Raw genomic sequence first — 20,125 nt, 5'->3', positions numbered from 1 at the left:
TCGAAAAAAATTGATGAAAACTTAATTATGATACGTTTTATGCGAATATTTGGAAATATGTATTTACATAAAAAAATTCAAAATATGTATTTTTATATGAAATAAAATTTAAAATAATGCTCAGGTGACCTTTTCCGAAACTTAAAACACAATTACGAGTTTCAGTTACAGTACAAATAAAATATTTATTTACCTAAGAATCCTAGCCCTAGTAATAATCGTTTTTCACTTTTAGTAGGCTAGACCCCGATTTTTTTTCTGTGTATCCTTCATATGTAAATTACGAAGAATATCACCTTGGAAGAAATGTAGGCCTATTCTGAAGCAACTTAACCTCAAAGGCTCTCTGAAAAGACATGGAAACATTATCCGGGCCCAGAACCGGAGCCTAGTGACCCGCTGAACCCCTCCCATCACACACAGTAGATTGTTCTCTGAGTGACGTTTACCGTGCAGAGGAAAGAACCAAGTGTCAGCTGATTTATAACGTGGCTGGCAAAGTGCACAACACAAAACATTACAAAGAAGAGAGCTCGGCGGGCTCACGCACGCACACACCTAAACCATCAACATTACGACTCAAATGTGTTACACAATATAGAAAATGCTGCTGAATACTATTCACCATGATATTTAATAGTTTCACGTGAAATAAGCGGAGAAATAAAGGGACAAGCAAACATACGGAATGCAAGACGTCGCTATAAGTTAGTTTCATATTTTGATCACTACGAACTTCATGTGAAATTACAATTGAATCATAGGACAGATTTTATATACAGCGTGTCTGGTCTGGCTTATAGATTTAACAATACAAACATACGTATATAACTTTAGTTGTATTAGATTTCGGTTGGAAATCTTTGTATATATATGATTACATTTATTTATTTATTTATTTATTTATGTATTTATATATTTATTTATTTATGTATTTATATATTTATTTATGTATTTATACATTTATATATTTATTTATTTATTTATTTATATATTTATTTATTTATATATTTATTTATTTGTCTATCTATCTATCTATCTATCTATCTATCTATCTATCTATCTATCTATCTATCTATCTATCTATCTATCTATCTATCTATCTATCTATCTATCTATCTATCTATCTATCTATCTATCTATCTATCTATCTATCTATCTATCTATCTATCTATCTATCTATCTATCTATCTATCTATCTATCTATCTATCTATCTATCTATCTATCTATCTATCTATCTATCTATCTATCTATCTATCTATCTATCTACCTAGCTACCTACCTACCTAGCTACCTACCTACCTACCTACCTACCTATCTACCTATCTGTCTATCTATCTATCTATCTATCTATCTATCTATCTATCTATCTATCTATCTATCTATCTATCTATCTATCTATCTATCTATCTATCTATCTATCTATCTATCTATCTATCTATCTATCTATCTATCTATCTATCTATCTATCTATCTATCTATCTATCTATCTATCTATCTATCTATCTATCTATCTATCTATCTATCTATCTATCTATCTATCTATCTATCTATCTATCTATCTATCTATCTATCTATCTATCTATCTATCTATCCTGTCTGTCTGTCTGTCTGTCCATTCTGGTAGAGTTAAGGCCTTGAGGCCTCCTCTTCTACACTCTCAGAAGTGAAATATACATTGAAACAGTAGGAATAGCATAAGTAGTGACAATCTGTGAGAATACAACACCGTGGCGCTGGCATGAGGTGCATGATCAGAATGCGCAAAGGTGGCGATGTGGACGCCTCAACAGAACTTCCGAAGTTACTTCATACCAAAATTTAATGATAAACGTGATGTTTACTGGTATAGAAACTCGTGCATTTTGGGTCATACTCAAAGAAATTCGATGTGTGTAACTCCCCTCCCCCCCCCAATGCAGTGGCATGGCAGATATTCAACATGTACTCCACTTGCAACTAGGTATTCATTAATATTTGCAATGTGACGTTGTCGATAGTGTGACGAATCTGGGTTGCAAATCCTTCAAGTTCTCCACAGACGTCCGATACATTTGGTCCTTCATAAAACCACATATAAAAGTCCACAGAGTAGTAAGATGTGGGGAGTGTGGAGGCCAACGCGTAGTGCAGCTCGAATTGTCTTCCTCGGACTTCTTGCGAAGGTCATGCGAATCTTTTCTATGTTTTCCTTGGTTAGCTTCCGCTTACTTGCCATGCTTTCCACGCATGGACATAACACTGCCCGTTTCTCGTAACTGCTCGTTCTATTTGACGATGCTCACGTAGTTAGGAACATCGTCGTGACATCTAAGGTTAAATTCACTTCGAATACACGTACTTGATGCGTCCACTTCGCCACCTTTGCGCTTTCTGATCATGCACGCACGTTTGTCGTATTTTTCATAAATTGCCACAGATGTGATCATCATATATAGGCTATAAGAATTTCCAATGGGCATCTAATACAATGAAAGTTGCACATGTTTTAAATGCCATACCTATAAGCCGGACACATGGTATATTTAGTCTTGCTAAAGCACTCACATTGCAGTGAAGATCTCTGTTACTGATATCGCTTTGAATAAACATTTGCAGCGCCTACATTCCACTAGGTGTTTATTATTGCATTGGTTCATGCTTTTTTTTTCCAAATCATGCATATATTTATTGTCGATTTACATATTTTCGAACATCTTGAATTTAGCAATAAAGTGCCTTGCCTTCTAATGGGAAAACAATAATTTCAATACCTGAACCATCTGCTATCGGTTGACACTCAGTTTCATAAGACCAGAAGAATTGGAAAATTATTAACTCCAAAAGAACTGGCTTGTCTTCTTTGCACAGCACTTACATTCCTCGAAGAGATTTGGCATTAGTTCAAGTTTGGATTTCTTCGAGCTTTGACACGTGGCATGATTCCAGCGTCGCGGAATCAGCTCTCCTGACTATCGCCTAAGTCAACACTGACATCATTTTAACAAGAGACACCGATGGGCTACACGGGATTCGAAATATGGACCATAGCTTCTACTCACGCTCTATTCAAGGGAAATGTAGAAATTATATCCTCGGCAGTCGCGTTCGGTCTATAAAAGTAAACGGCCGACGGCATTTACCTGGGCGAAATCTGTTTCCTGGCGAAAGCTCTGTATTAATACACATACGAGATACCGTACTCTAAATTAAGTAAAACAATTACGTAAAAGAATGTGCTTTGAAAATGTAAGGAAGAAATTTGATATTCCTATTAATACTTACTTACTGGCTTTTAAGGAACCCGGAGGTTCATTGTCGCCCTCACATAAGCCCGCCATTGGTCCCTATCCTGTGCAAGATTAATCCAGTCTCTATCATCATATCCCACCTCCCTCAAATCCATTTTAATATTATCCTCCCATCTACGTCTCGGCCTCCCCAAAGGTCTTTTTCCCTCCAGTCTCCCAACTAACACTCTATATGAATTTCTGGATTCGCCCATAGGTGCTGCATGCCCAGCCCATCTCAAACGTCTGGATTTAATGTTCCTAATTATGTCAGGTGAAGAATACAATGCGTGCAGTTCTGTGTTGTGTAACTTTCTCCATTTTCCTGTAACTTCATCCCTCTTAGCCCCAAATATTTTCCTGAGAACCTTATTCTCAAACACCCTTAACCTATGTTCCTCTCTCAACGTGAGAGTTCAAGTTTCACAACCATAAAGAACAACTAGTAATATAATTGTTTTATAAATTCTAACTTTCAGATTTTTTGACAGCAGACTAGATGATAAAAGCTTCTCAACCGAATAATAACACGCATTTCCCATATTTATTCTGTGTTTAATTTCCACCCGAGTATAATTTATATTTGTTACTGTTGCTCCAAGATATTTGAACTTCTCCACCTCTTCGAAAGATAAATTTCCAATTTTTATATTGCCAATTCGCACAATATTCCCGTCACGAGACATAATCATATACTTTGTCTTTTCAGGATTTACTTCCAAACCTATTTCTTTACTTGCTTCCAGTAAAATCCTCGTGTTTTCCCTAATCATTTGTGGATTTTCTCCTAACATATTCACGTCATCCGCATACACAAGCAGCTGATGTAACCCGTTCAATTCCAAACCCTCTCTGTTATCCTGGACTTTCCTAATGGCACACTGTAGAGCAAAGTTAAAAAGTAAAGGTGATAGTGCATCTCCTTGCTTTAGCCCACAGTGAATTGGAAATGCATCTGACAGAAATTGACCTATACGAACTCTGCTGTACGTTTCACTGAGACACATTTTAATTAATCGAACTAGTTTCTTGGGAATACCAAATTCAATAAGAATATCATATAATACTTCCCTCTGAACCGAGTCATATGCCTTTTTGAAATCTATGAATAACTGATGTACTGTACCCTTATACTCCCATTTTTTCTCCATTATCTGTCGAATACAAAAAATCTGATCAATAGTCGATCTATTACGCCTAAAACCGCATTGATGATCCCCACTAATTTCATCTACGTACGGAGTTAATCTTCTCAAAAGAATACTGGGCAAAATTTTGTACGACGTCAACAAAAGTGATATTCCTCGAAAGTTACCACAGTTGGTTTTGTCCCCCTTTTTAAAAATAGGTACAATTATGGACTCCTTCCATTGTTCTGGTACAATTTTCTTTTCCCAAATAGCAAGTACAAGCTTATAAATCATTAAATAATGCGCTTCCACCCTCTTGTATTAATTCTGCTATTCGAAACTTAAATTAATAATAATAATAATAATAATAATAATAATAATAATAATAATAGTAATAATAATAATTTATTTTAGCTGGTAGAGTTAAGGCCGTAAGGCTTTTTCTTTCACTTACCCAGCTAGAAATGTTATATAATAGCTATGAATTAATATACTTAAAATTTAAAAAAAAAAATAATAATTAAGGCCTAATACACTTAAAGTAAAAGTAAAAAGTAATTCAATGGGTAAGGTACAATTTTTTCCAAGCCCTCGATAAATTTACTTCTACTCAAATCTACACAAATCTCAAAACCCATACATCATACAAACACGTCAGGTTCATGAGGAGTGCATTAGATGTGCCCAATCTCTGAACATTGTTCCAGAAGATGCCTTATTTCATAAGAATGAACATTTCTTAAATGCTACAAAGATTCGTAACCTTTTCAGAAACAGAGAATTTGATATTTGGTGTCGTCATCCACAGAAAGGGAAGGGCGTAGTTTTATTTAAACAATATCCTGGAGCCAACAAATAGATTTGTAAACACGAATGGCGCGATGACATTAAAATGGTTGGAAATGTTGCTGCAGTAAGTGCTGTGCCGGGAAGATCTCAGGACAACCGTTGTAGGCATTGCCACAACGAGGCTGAAACTCATGCACACGTCCAGGGATCCTGTCCACACGGCGAAGCTCTGCGAAACGCTAGACACCACCAAGTAGGATTAATTATAACCGCTGCCCTTAAAGATGCCGATTACAACACCTTTGAAGAAGTACATGGTCTCTCCGTCACTGGCAGTACACGGCATAAGATCTAAAGATCTGGATTCATAATTGATCCCACTGTGCGTTTCGAAACGAATGAGGAACAGCCAGCAGAAGTGGATAAGGAAAAAAAGAATATCTACAATCCTACCATTCCCTATTACCTCCAAGCTAAAAGAGCGTGAAGTACTCGGACTTCTGGTTGGAGCAAGAGGTACCGCTATTCTCTTCTTGAAAGATGTGTTTAAGAGGTTTGGAATACCTACATCTATTATTCCGATTGTAACCTTAGCTGCATTGAAAGGATCAATTGCTCTCATGAAGCATCACCTATAGTCGAAATGAAACTAAGTTCATTAGCATTCTTTACTTTTTTGTAACACTTACCTCTCTAAAACTAGGTATATTTCCACTAATCTCAAAATATATTTGCAACTATGTACTTGTAGGAGTTTCATTGTTAAAACAAAATCAATGGTTCAATGAACTTGTAAACATTTATATGGGTAAGTACTCTTGTGGCAGCTCACGAATGGTGAGAAGATTTCTAAATTAATATTAATACTGCAAAATAAGTCATCACAAGAGAAAGTCACACACCTAGCTGAAGTGTAACTTACTGTATCTGTGAATTATAAAGAATTTCTTTCGTCAGTAGAGGAAGAGTACTGCTTCGCGTAATTTCGTCTTTATTAAATAAGTTATTAAACTCTAATCACGTCATTGTTGTGTCTTTATTGCAGTGCGCTTGTCATAATTTAAACTGCACTTCAGTGTTCTATATTTTGCTCGTATAACAAAGTAGAAGTTGCTTCCAGAACCCAGACGTTAAATTATGCATGGTTTCATTATTTTTGCAGTGTAGTAAAAAGGCGTGAAGTCACCACTTGCGAAAGATTAACATCCGTTGCACGGAACTATTTTCAGACATATAATTTTCGCACAATCGAATATTGCAAAGAATAATGGAGAAAAGATTAGAACGAAGGAAAGATCTAAAGAAAGAAAACGAAAAGAAAACAAGTAAATAGGACATACAAAAGGAAGAAATTTCGAGATTACGTTTCCCCAATATGTTTACTCTCTAAGGAGAGCATTTTTCGTATTGATCCGATTCTGCCACTGAATGCACCGCCGACTGGTCTACAATATCGCTTGGCGAGAAGCACATAATGGGGGCGGAAGCAAACACGCTGGCTGGCGCGCGCACAAACAAGAACCATCCACCTTGCGTAATGGGTTTCCGAATTTCCATGAGGATTCAAACGTCGTAAAATTCTGCATTCGATCGTGGAGTCATCTCAAATTGATTCAAACTCATTTGAGCACATAAACCCGTTAGTAACGGCAAGATTCACAACAAATATAGTATTTAATGTAACGCGAGTGTAAATTTTCATGGTTTCTTGCAATATTGATGCTGTATCAATTATTCATTTGCTTTGGTTTCTTCACAAAAAATCGTCACTGCAGTAAGCAAACATTCTCATGAGGGCAGACAAAAAAGTTTTTTTTTTCTTCCACTGTGTAAATAAGTCAAAACAAGTAGGCTTATACAAATGTTGGCCACTTCAACACAATTAAAAGGGCCGTCCCGAAAGTAAGTTTCCCTGGGGCCGCTTATAGAAATTAAACATAATGATGCTAAAACTGATCAGAAAGAGAAAAAGAAATTGGTTGGGTCACTGGCTGAAAAGAAACTGCCTACTGAAGGATGCACTAGAAGGAATGGTGAACGGGAGAAGAGTTCGGGGCAGAAGATGATGTCAAATGATAGACGACATTAAGATATATGGATCATATGCGGAGAATAAAAGGAAGGCAGAAATTAGAAAAGATTGGAGAATACTGGGTTTTGATGGGGATATTGTATTACCCCTCCTTGGTAGTAGTAAGTTATGAAAAACCTTTGTAGCAGGAGAGTTATCTGTGACAGTCAAGACTGACGATTCAAACGGTTTAAATTTGAAACCAGTCAACGATTAGCGCGTCTGGCCGCGAAACCAGGTGGCCCGTGTTCGATTTCCGGTCGGGGCAAGTTACCTGGTTGAAGTTTTTCCGGGGTTTTCCCTCAACCCAATATGAGCAAATGCTGGGTAACTTTCGGTGTTGGATCCCGGACTCATTTCACCGGCATCATCACCTTCATCTCATTCAGATGCTAAATAACCTAAGCTGTTGATAAAGCGTCGTAACATAACCCACTTAAAAAAAAAGAAACCAGTCAAAATCGGCCGGCATATCACCAACTCTCGAGAAAACAACTGCATGAATATATAGCCTACATACAGAATTTATTTTAGCTACTGAAAAGTCATATCAAATTTGAATATAGTATTGTATAAATTATATATTTAGTTTAAAGAAGTCTGAAATCTCCGGAAGAGGGGGATCCTGGAATCAGTGAGGAAAATTCCCCCCACCCCCGGGCCGCCCCCTGACTTCATCACTGCTCACCGTTAACCGAACGGTTAGAATGTCTGCTTTACATATGGAAAGTCCGGGATGAAATTTCAGAGTTTTCGACTCCCGCTACATAAATGTGTGACTTCCCGATTGAGCTGGTTGGTTTGCCCAAATAGTTCGGCGCTTTGTCTCTATGGATTACGCGCTTTACGTCCAAGTCATCGTAAGCAACGGTTGAAATTTATCTTCCGCCCATGGAACTGAGTGTTGTCTCCGCGATGGTCCTTTGACGTGCTAAAGATATCTTGGATTGGATTGAAAGTCTGTATGAAAGCATGTAAAAAAAGAAAGAAAGATTTTTTCCAACTCTAGCGCGAAATTTTAGGTAATCTCATAGCAAATCCTCGGCCTCAACTCGCCAAATATAGTATCATTTCGCTATCACTAATTCCATCGTCGCTAAATAACCTAGTAATTTGATACAGTGTCCTTCAATAAACTTAAATTGAAAAAAAAAAAAAAGATCTCCGTAAAATTGTCTGGTGAACAAGAACTGTATTGGTGTAGCTTTTCTAGGAGTTATTTTTATTCGCTATCATTATTCTATAGCTTATCCATTTCATTCCTATCCTTGTCAACAATGAAGAAATAAATGACAAACTGCTGTACACTATCTTCTTCTCACGAAACAAACTATTCGAGGAACAACAGCCACGTTTCGCGGAGTAATTAAGTACAATAGCGGTTAGCGAGTGTGACTGTGAAACGAGTGGGTCCGGGCTCAAATCCTGGTTAGACAAGTTACCTGATTGTTTTTCTTTTTCTCCGAGTTGTTCTTCCTCGACCAATGAAGAAGAATAATTGATGGGTAACTTTCGACGTTGTACCTCGGACTCATTTCGCCTTCATTAATTTCAACTTCATGTATAATCTTTCAATAGTTTCAGGTCGACCGTGGATGCAGCAGGATGTAGTACCGTGACTTGCCTTCAGTTGACATCGAACTGAGGAAGCTGCAGAAGTCCCTGGCTCTCTTACTTGGCGACGTGTAGGTGATTCGAAAGATGGCAACAAATAGTGAATTCCGATACCTACAAGAACGCGGTCTTCAGGATGGAGCAGGATGTAGTACCGTGACAGATGGATTCGATCTCAGGAGATTGCAGAACTCTCAGGGAGACGGAGGGACGATCCCGGAAAATGGGTGCCATCGCGGACTCCGTCGGAAGTGGGTGTTGTATAGTGAATCACAGTCCTTACAGGAATGCGGTTCTACGGACTTAAACAGTAATCCCTATCGAGGGGGTAAACACAGTAAGCCTCAGACTGCGGTGCAAACCTTCGAGTCCTCGTACTTAAAAGAGTAAGCTACAGTAATATCTACAATTTCTGTGGTAACTGCCTGAGTTATACTACCGGCTTGTCTTTCAGGCGGTCCGGTTTCGAATTCCGGTCAGACCTGGCATTTTTCATTGAGAAATCCATAGTGACACTTGCGAGGAACAAAGTCCCAGCTGGGATTTTTTCTCAGGGTTTTCTCCTTTTCCCTATGTTAGTCATCCATATCATTTTGTCGCTATCTCCATATTATTAGACCTACCGTTTCATAGCATTCGCCGATCGCCGGTTGGTAAAGCACAAGAGACTGGATTGGGCACGAGTGGGGTGCACAGCGAACCTCTCTCTCTCTCTCTCTATATCTATATATATATATATATATATATATATATATATATATATGAGATCAATTTTAATTGTGTATGGAAAAAAAGTTATTTTCTGGTTCAGAAATAGTAATAAAACTCTTCTTTTTCCAGATTTTTTTTTTTTTTGCTTCTTCTGATCCATATTTTATAAAACCTTTATAATGAATGATTTGAATTGAACGGGTTACATCAGCTGCTTGTCTATGCGGATGACGTGAATATGTTAGGAGAAAATCCACAAACGATTAGGGAAAACACAGGAATTTTACTGGAAGCAAGTAAAGAGATAGGTTTGGAAGTAAATCCCGAAAAGACCAAGTATATGATTATGTCTCGTGACCATAATATTGTACGAAATGGATATATAAAAATTGGAAATTTATCTTTTGAAGAGATGGAGAAGTTCAAATATCTGGGAGCAACAGTAACAAATATAAATGATACTCGGATTACCGGTTGTTCTGTATGATTGTGAAACTTGGACTCTCACTTTGAGAGAGGAACAGAGACTACGGGTGTTTGAGAAAAAGATTCTTAGGAAAATATTTTGGGCTAAGAGGGATGAAGTTACAGGAGAATGGAGAAAGTTACACAACACAGAACTGCACGCATTGTATTCTTCACCTGGCATAATTAGGAACATTAAATCCAGACGTTTGAGATGGGCAGGGCATGTAGCACGTATGGGCGAATCCAGAAATGCATATAGAGTGTTAGTTGGGGGGCCGGGGGGAAAAAGACCTTTAGGGAGGCCGAGACGTAGATGAAAGATAATATTAAAATGGATTTGAGGGAGGTGGGATATGATGATAGAGAATGGATTAATTTTGCTCAGGATAGGGACCAATGGCGGGCTTATGTGAGGGCGGCAATGAACCTCCGGGTTCCTTAAAAGTCAGTAAGTAAGTAAATAATGAATGATTTTCCTACATAAGTAACTTTTCTTTTAGATTTGAGTACTTTTTAATAATTCAGGAACATCCTATGCCCCGCTACCTGAGGTCTATTGTGCGCCCCTAGGATGAGTTTTAGCCCAACGACCGCACCCAGGCCGAACCGACCGACCTAACCCCTAAAACCCTAACGACAAGTCCCGACATCCCTCTAAGTCCGTGTACCATACCCCCCTCAAACGGTCTGGCCAAGGTCTGAGGTGTAGGCCACCCCTCCCGCCGGGTGGTGAGTGGGTTCCGGTGACCCAGCAGCTGGTCACCAACTGCCATGCTTTGACATAATATCCATGGAGACTGACCGAGAGCGTCAGGAGCTTCGGAGGGCCACCGCAGGAGAGATCTGGAAAGCAAGGAAAACAACCGGAATGATAAGGAAAGAATTTTGGGGGGAGGAAAGAAATTGGCGAGAATGAGTGGGGTTCCATACGCCTGATGAAGTTACCTGATATTCATCCATACGAGTGAGGGGGAAAACCCCCGAAAAAATCTCACCCAGGCAACTCGTCCCAAGTCGGGAATCGAACTTCGGCCCGCTATGTTCGGGAGCGAACATGCTACCACGAACCCACAGCGGTGGTCTATAGCGAACCTTAGTGCAGTCGGTTGGTGTAGGTTGGGAATGCACCTAGCTAGGGCGATATGACAATACAGTAGATCAGGTATGGTCTTCGTGCTATGTTATGTCACCCCCTCCAAATACCAGAAAATTAAGTAAATAAATAAATGCATATATAAATATATAAATGAATGAATAAATGCATGGATGGATGGATGGATAGATTAGATTATATGGGTAGACGGGCAGACAGACAGACAGAGAAGACGCTGTTGAATTTTTCGTTGTCGTTCAATGTTGCTCATCTGTAGTACTGTAAGTTGTTGTGTCTGTAAAATGAATTAATAGATTTGAAAGTCGTTGGATTCGATTACACAGAGAACAAAAGAATTTATTTTTGTGAATCTCATGCTGAATAGCCTCTGCAGATGAAAGCATCGTTAACAGGTCTCTTTTCATTCATAACGTCGCACAGCATCACTTTTGTGGCCGCTTTATCCTCAGAAATTAACCCCGACATCCTTTCGATCGAAGAAAGAGAGAGTGTTTTACACAGGCGTTTACGACCTCACAAATCCGGCATTATTCTATGCCTGTCATTTTTCTTCAGTTGCCATAAAACGTAGTTTCCAATTATCGTTTCCTATCACTTAATAAATGCACGAATTTGGTAAGGCCGAGGTATGAATGGGCCTTCTTATTAGGTCTAGTTTTTGACATATGCTGTCTCAACAAATGACTTGGGACGTGCTGCCCACATCACCAGAGAGCGCACAAACTGTGATGCTTGTAGTTCTTGAAAGATAACGACAAACCGTTATTAGTTAAGAGCTGCAAGCATTTCTTCAAAGAGACATTAGAATACAGTGAGAGAGTTCCTTTCATTGGGGTACTAATTTATTTACCATGTGAATATGTACGAGAAGAGCGAAGGGTAAAATCAGTGTTACGAAGTAGATTGATGGAGTCGCAGAGTGAAATGTAAACACAGTCAATAAGTAAGGCAATTTGCATGTCATTCACTGATGCACATGCAAGTGACAATCAGTAAGAAATTCAGGTCTCATAGCATGCAATCAATCTTCATTCACCATAGCAGGTAGCAAACAAGGAAACCTGACGAGCTGTATACAGGGTGATTCAGTATTTCCTTCTATTCGTGATTATATTTAAATATGATTTGTAACTACAGACATTATCCAATAAGATGATGTTGCTGTAGATCAAAAGGCTCACTAGGTATGAATCAGAAGCTTAGCCATAATCACTTAGCTGAAGACATCAAGCCAAGGGAAACCGAAAATCCATTTAGGAGAGATACGTGATTGACAAGCTGATTGTACGGTAGTTGTTCTTAGAGAATATCGGTTTTCTCTGCAATTCTTTTTCCACCACTGTCTCACATAGGCCTGCGTTGAGTAAATGCAATCTATAAAGGGGAATATTCACATTACGAAACTTGAAAAAGACTTTGTAATGGATATATCACCGGAAAAGTTAAAAATAATGAAACTTTTAAACAGGATCCAGTACAGAGAATAATTTCAAATATATCGAACAAGTATCATACTACACTTACTCCACTTATTGTGAAAAGTAGCCACCGGCGTGGCTCAGTCGGTTAAGGCGCTTGCCTGCAGGTCTGAAGTTGCGCTCGGGCGCGGGTCCGATCCCCGCTTGGGCTGATTACCTGGTTGGGTTTTTTTCCGAGGTTTTCCCCAACCGTAAGATGAATGCCAGGTAATCTATGGCGAATCCTCGGCCTCATCTCGCCAAATACCATTTCATCGACGGGGATTTCAATTTAAATCTTCTGGCAGTCAGATCAAATGGGACTAATCAACTCCGTAATTTGTTTGAAACTTTCAATCTAACAATTCTTCCACTCAATCCTACCCACCACACACCTACTTCCGATACTTTAATTGACCTAATCATTACGAATAATTCTGATAGAATTCTAACTTCAGGACAGTTACCAGTTCCGGGAATATCTGGTCATGATCTTATTTTTGCCGAGTACTCTCTTCAGTGCCCAAAAAATGCAGCTAAGGTAATTACTTACAGAGATCTAAAAGGCATTGACAACGACCAACTAACTTCTGACGCCTTACAAATGCCATGGCATACTATTTTTAATTTAGTCACAGTTGACGAAAAAGTTGCCACCTTTAATGACATGATAATACAATTATTCGACAAACATGCACCTTTAAAGAAGAGACGTGTCACCCACCGACCCGCCCCATGGCTGAATGACAGTATTCGTAATCTTATGACGTCACGTGACACTGCTTTCCGGAAGTACAGAAACAACAAATCTGCCGAAAACTTTAACAACTACAAAAAACTTAGAAACAAAACCACACAAAGCATTAGGAATGCTAAACGCCGTCACGCTCTGAGTTTCGTCGACCCGTCCATTCCCCCGCGGTGTCTTTGGAATAACTTACGTGATATGGGAGTAGGGAAGAAAGCATCAGAAGCTGAAGTTATAAACATACCACTTGATAAACTCAATGAATACTTTACCTCACCTCCCACTATACGACCTGAAAATCAGTCAAAACTAAATACAATTAATACTCTCCTAGCTAATCCTCCTCCTTCTCGCGAAAAATTTTTCTTCTCGCACATTACTGATTCTGAAGTAAGAAGGGTTCTTAAAAGCATTAAATCTAAAGCACAAGGCTCTGACAACATAAGCATAGTGTTTATCAATAAGTTAGTTGATATCGTGCTTCCTGTAATAGCCCATATTTTCAATTCTTCAGTTATCACGTCTGTTTTCCGCAACTCTGGAAAACAGCTTTGGTACGCCCACTTCCTAAAGTAAATTCACCAACTTCTGCAAAAGACTATAGGCCAATCTCCATTCTTCCCGTTTTATCCAAAGCCCTGGAACGCATCATTCATAAGCAGTTGTCAGACTACCTAATAGAATTTAATCTTTTAGACCCTTTACAATCAGGATTCAGAAATGACCATAGCACTTCTACTGCTTTGTTGAATGTTACTGAGGACATACGCGCAGCTATGGATAAACGACAGGCTACTGTACTAGTTTTATTGGACTATAGCAAAGCCTTTGATTCTGTTGACTTCGATCTACTATTGACTAAACTACAAACGCTACACCTTTCTGATAGTGCTATCACCTGGATGTACTCCTACCTTACTGGCCGCCAGCAGCGTGTCATATCTAATAATCGTTTCTCATCCTGGCGTACTGTAGATACAGGAGTTCCTCAGGGATCAGTATTAGGCCCCTTGCTCTTCTCTATTTATATAAATGGAATTTCTAAATCATTTAAGCACTGCAGATATCAAATATATGCAGACGACGTTTAATTGTATATTTCAGCGCGTCCTGATGCACTAAATGATAGCATTAATAGTCTTAATGAAGACCTTGATTCCATCTCTTCCTGGTCTCAACAATTTGGGCTTAACCTAAACGCATGTAAATCACAGGCTATTCTGTTCGCGAACCGTAGATTAATTCCTGAAGTCAACGACCTGAATATTCCACCTGTGAAACTGGATAAAACAATCATCCCGTTTAGCTTTACCGTAAAAAATCTCGGAGTGCATTTCGAATCTAATCTTAGTTGGGATACGCGTATTAAATATACATGTAAGAAGGCATTCTCTATTCTCCATTCACTAAAAAGATTGTATCATTATCCATCTAAATTAAAACAGACGCTGGTACAGACACTCATTCTACCTCACTTCGATTATTGCGACGTTTTGTTCAGTGATCTCAGGATTGATTCCACCCAGAAACTACAGCGTGTTCATAACGCGTGAGTCCGCTTCATTTGTAATTTTCGATACTATGATCATATCTCACCTTCTTTCGAGAAGTTATCATGGCTTAGGTTACATGAGAGGAGAAATCTGCACTCACTTTCTCGCCTATATCGAATTATGCACACTTCATCCCCCTATTATTTATTCGCTCGTTTTCATACTCTCTCTCGCTATCATAATATTAATACTCGATCACAACGCGATAACACGCTAGAAATTCCACTTCACACATCATCTCTGTATTCCTCATCTTTCACTGTTGCTACCTCTCGTCACTGGAACTCTCTGCCGCCTGAAGTCAAGGGCTGCCGAACATTGAATTCTTTCAAATCCAAGTTAGAAAATTATCTTATGACGAGTTGCCAAACTAACTTACTATTATGACAAGTGTTGTATTGCATGTTTCCACGTATTCACATTTTTTTTATGTTCTAGTGATATTTAACTGATTTTATATTTTTGTTTTCATATTTTCCGATAATGGTATATCTCTAATGTGATAAGTTGAGCTATATATAAACATAATTTTCCTTACTGTGTACACTTAAAAATATTGTATTCATTGTATGCTTTGTACTGCACTATTGTATTACTAATATTAGTATTATTATTACTATTAGGCCTGTTATTATTTTATTATTATTATTATTAATATTATTATTATCATTATTATTATCATTACTATTCTTATTTATTATTATTATTATTATTATTATTATTATTATTATTATCAATAATTGTCTTATTTTTTTACACTTTGTAGGCCTCATTTATTTTTGACCTGCTGTTCACATTTTATTATGCTTTTTTCTTTCTTTCTGTATGTTATATATTATGTCTGATTTCTTCTTACTTGTTGTTTACATTTTATTATTATTATTATCTTATTCAATTTTGTGTGTACTTTGTAAATTTGTAGTGTTTCTATAACGCAGTTTTTACTCCTGGTTGAGTGTTAGAGAAGGCCGTATGGCCTTAACTCTGCCGGGTTAAATAAATCATTATTATTATTATTATTATTATTATTATTATTATTATTATTATTAAATAACGTCGTAGTTGATACAGCGTCGTTAAACAACCAACTAAAAAAAATGAAAATATGTTAACATAAATCATAAGATTACTGAACAACACTCAATGACTTGAAATAAAACATAGTTTACAGGGTATCTTTGAAATCTACAAACTCATTATACCGGGTGGAAGGAGGCTAAAGGGGTCCTTTTCAGAGATGAATCAGGAAAGGGAATTAAGCATGAAAGTCTAATGCTACAGTGCTCGTTTGTGAATGTCTTTATTTATTTAATTATTCATTCATTCATTCATTTACTTCTATATACAAATAAAAGCGAACAGATGACAACACTACACCACGTCTTCACGTAACATTAGCGGTTGAGTCGTAACTGCACGAAAGGTTCAGTAATGTAATGCGGCACAGAGGAACAGCTGTTAATTTCCTCCTTCCAGCTCTAGTCTTACTTCTGGCTTGCTTCTACCTTCACTGAATCGAACGGTTGCACACACATTTTGTTGTCGATCTTTAATTAAATTACACCAAACCGTCAATATTACGCATCAAACCAAGAAAGGACACGTTTGTTAGTATTTGTTGTACAATGTGACGGTTGCTCCGCCACCTTGTTTATTTCTAATTTCTTTTTTCCCCCTTTCTATTCCTTATTTCTTTTATTTTATCCTTTTCCTAATTTATTATTTACGTTTTCTTCTATTACTGCTTATATCGGACAGGGTTCGTTATGGTTCCTGTGTTTAGTAGGTATTTCCGCTAGATGGCGGATTTCTTATTCAATATGCAGGTTAGGAGGTTAACTGACTTTTGACATCGGGTTTGAGACTAAGTACCTGATTCGCTAATTCGAATGTAACATTTCATCCCCTTCCCCTGGGAGTAAGTGTCGTCGGCACTGAGGAGCGGCGGCAGTTGGCTACGGAGTGGGGGGACGCCACATTTGCAGTTGGCTACGGAGTGCCGGGGAAGCCACATTTGCAGTTGGCTACGGAGTGGGGGGACGCCACATTTGCAGTTGGCTACGGAGTGCCGGGAACACACTACATTTACAGTTGGCTACGGAGTGGGGGAAAGCCACATTTGCAGTTGGCTACGGAGTGGCGGGAACACACTACATTTGCAGTTGGCTACGGAGTGACGGGGACGTCACATTTGCAGTTGACTACGGAGTGAGGGGACGCCACATTAGCAGTTGTCTACGGAGTGGCGAGGTCGCCACATTAGCAGTTGTCTACGGAGTGGCGGGGACACCACATTTGCAGTTGGCTACGGAGTGGTGGGGACACCACATTTGCAATTGGCTACGAGTGGCGGGGACGCCACATTTGCAGTTGGCTACGGAGTGGCGGGGACACCACATTTGCAGTTGGCTACGGAGTGGCGGGGACGTCACATATGCAGTTGGCTACAGAGTGGCGGGGAAGCCACATTTGAATTTGGCTACGGAGTGGCGGGAACACACCACATTGACAGTTGGCTACGGAGTGGCGGGGATGCCACATTTGCAGTTGGCTATGGAGTGGCGGGGACGCCACGTTGTGAGATGGTTATAGAGCATCCTCGCTGGACAGACTGAGTTGGTTACGGAACATCGAGGACGTCAGCTAGACCAGTCTCCGATTATTTCTATTTGTGGTGATATTTCATCTCCGCAGTTGTTGGCTGCAACTTTAGTGTGTGCCGAACTTGTATATATTTTCATTGATACCATCATCGCCGGGAACGACATACGCAGTGTGTAACTGTACCGTGCTTCTCCACCGACATTATTATAGGGGTTATTGTGCCGGCGATGAGTGGTGCTATAAGAATGTTACGTGGTGCCATCGTGGTTATGTTGACAAGGTACGTACTTGGTGGCGATTTCACCTGTATGTGTATGATGGAGTTCTATCTGGAGAGAAAAGCTCGGCTTGGTGATAGCCGAGGAGTTGGGATATGCAGACATTGGCATTAGTAATGTAGCCGTGGAAAAGCGCCTGATATTTTTATCAGTAGCCATATTGTGTCTTTCATGTATCTTTTATATATATTATTGTAATAGTCATTGTTAAAGTCTTTCATTGTTAAGTTTCATTCATGTTCATTAAAGTTAATTGAATTGTTAATACTTATTTTAAGTTTATTCCTGTGTACCAACGGGGTAACTCAGAAATCGTTATATAAAGAGAAGGGAAGCGAACCTCATCATACAAAATACCTCATTACCAGGCTTCGGCCTAGGGACACAGAGTAACCAGTATGAGGTTTAGAGTACACGGAATATAAATGACGTCATGACCCTTGTGAAGGGTGACTGCAACAGCACAGGTGGGTTCGTAATGTGCATTACCGTTGTGTGTATTGCTGCTTGGCTGCGGTACGTGTAACAGGCTTCGAGTAGGGACACCTGATTGAAGGTTACAACTCACGTTAATACTTTAATGGTAGACAGTTATTGTCTACACTAGGAATGTACTGTATATACTGCATCTGTACAGGATGAAATATAATTTCGTGCCGTACTATGACGGACTGTTTACATGTTGAGACACGAAGTAACGGCTTCTGCGGGACAAAATTCCGGCACATCCGGCGACGCTGATATAACCTCTGCAGTTGTGAGCGTCGTTAAATAAAGCATAACATTTTTAACATAACGAAGTAACGGCGCGCTCCATCTCCCACTCCACTCGACCAACACAATACTATCTACCGTGCGTTCTGAACTTCATGAGTTTCTGTGCCCAGAACCGAAGCCTGCTCATTACGTCTCCAACGTCTCCAGTTTTGTTGGAATACGCATTCCAAAATTCGATTAAACGTGCTACTTTTCTCAAAACCGTTTACAAGAGACTACAATGATATTAGATTTGTATGTTTAACTCACTGCCGTGTGATTCATCTCTCGAAAGAAACCTATTTGGCTGCCTTTCATTCTGTAGGCGTATGTGGTTTAGTGGCATTAACTTGTACGTTGTGTTTTCAATGTGGTATTCAGCCATGCATAACTCTGTGTGTTTTGTGATAAACGAGTAACATTAAGGAAAAAATTTAAATTATGGTTCAATTAACGACACTCGCGACTGCAGAGATTATATCAGCGTCGCCGGTGTGCCGGAATTTTGTCCCGCAGGAGTTCTTTTACATGCCAGTACATCTGCTGACATAAACCTCTCACATTTAAGCACACTTAAATGCCATCGACCTGTGCAGGGATCGAACCCGCAACCTCGAGCACAGAAGGCCAGCGCTATACCGACTACGCTTCCAGTCGAGAACATTAAGGAATATCACCATTCATCGTTGTACTTGCATCTGTGCTGTATTGGTCCAAATGATTATTTTGTCTAATTCACTGAATAAAGTTGCGTCTTTGACATATCCTAGGAGAAATAATAAAGAGGACTGAGATATAGTGAACGCGCAGTCCTTTATACACGACACTGCCAATTGGAATGCCTACAGCGGGTCACGAGTGAAATATCTTCATCTTGAGAATCTTGTTTACGGTACTTGCATACACCCCCAGTTTCACAGACATTCGGCGAATTGACTCCTCCGGGCTGACCTTCGGTAAAACTATTCTTCACCTCGTTCAATAGCTGCACACAACGGGGATTGTCCAACACACTGCCAGTTTCCCAGAATTTCATTAACAACTTCGCCATTGCGCTAAAGGAGACGCATCTCTTTCAGAGACATGTATTCAAATACTCTGCTGCCTGTCGATATGAGCCCTCATACTGAACACTACAGTTTCAACTCAACGCATTCATCTGTTGTCAGAAGTATTTTAATTTGTAACATAAGAACTTAATCCTACATAAACCTATTCTTCTGGAATTTCTAGGAATATTGTGTAGAATAAAAGAATACAGTACACTAGCCCTTTCAGTTTGCTTTATTGCCAGAGGCATTTGGATTCCCAGACAGAAATACAATAGCCTACAAGAACAAACTGAAAGTATTTGAAATTATTTTTTCTTCAGAAAGGCAGATGCTTACCTTCGGACCAGGAGAGAGACGAGAGTTGTCATTATCAGCGTGGTGTAAGGGTAGCGTCCGCTAACTATAAAGCAAATGTCAGGTAGGTATAATAAAATTGAAGGACGATTTTTCGGATGATATCGTGAAAATATCTCGCTGTGACTAATACTATAAAAGCAAGATAATCTTACA

Source organism: Periplaneta americana, chromosome 16 (genome assembly GCF_040183065.1).
Source record: "Periplaneta americana isolate PAMFEO1 chromosome 16, P.americana_PAMFEO1_priV1, whole genome shotgun sequence".
Taxonomy (NCBI): domain Eukaryota; kingdom Metazoa; phylum Arthropoda; class Insecta; order Blattodea; family Blattidae; genus Periplaneta; species Periplaneta americana.
Note: the sequence above shows the minus strand (reverse complement) of the source record.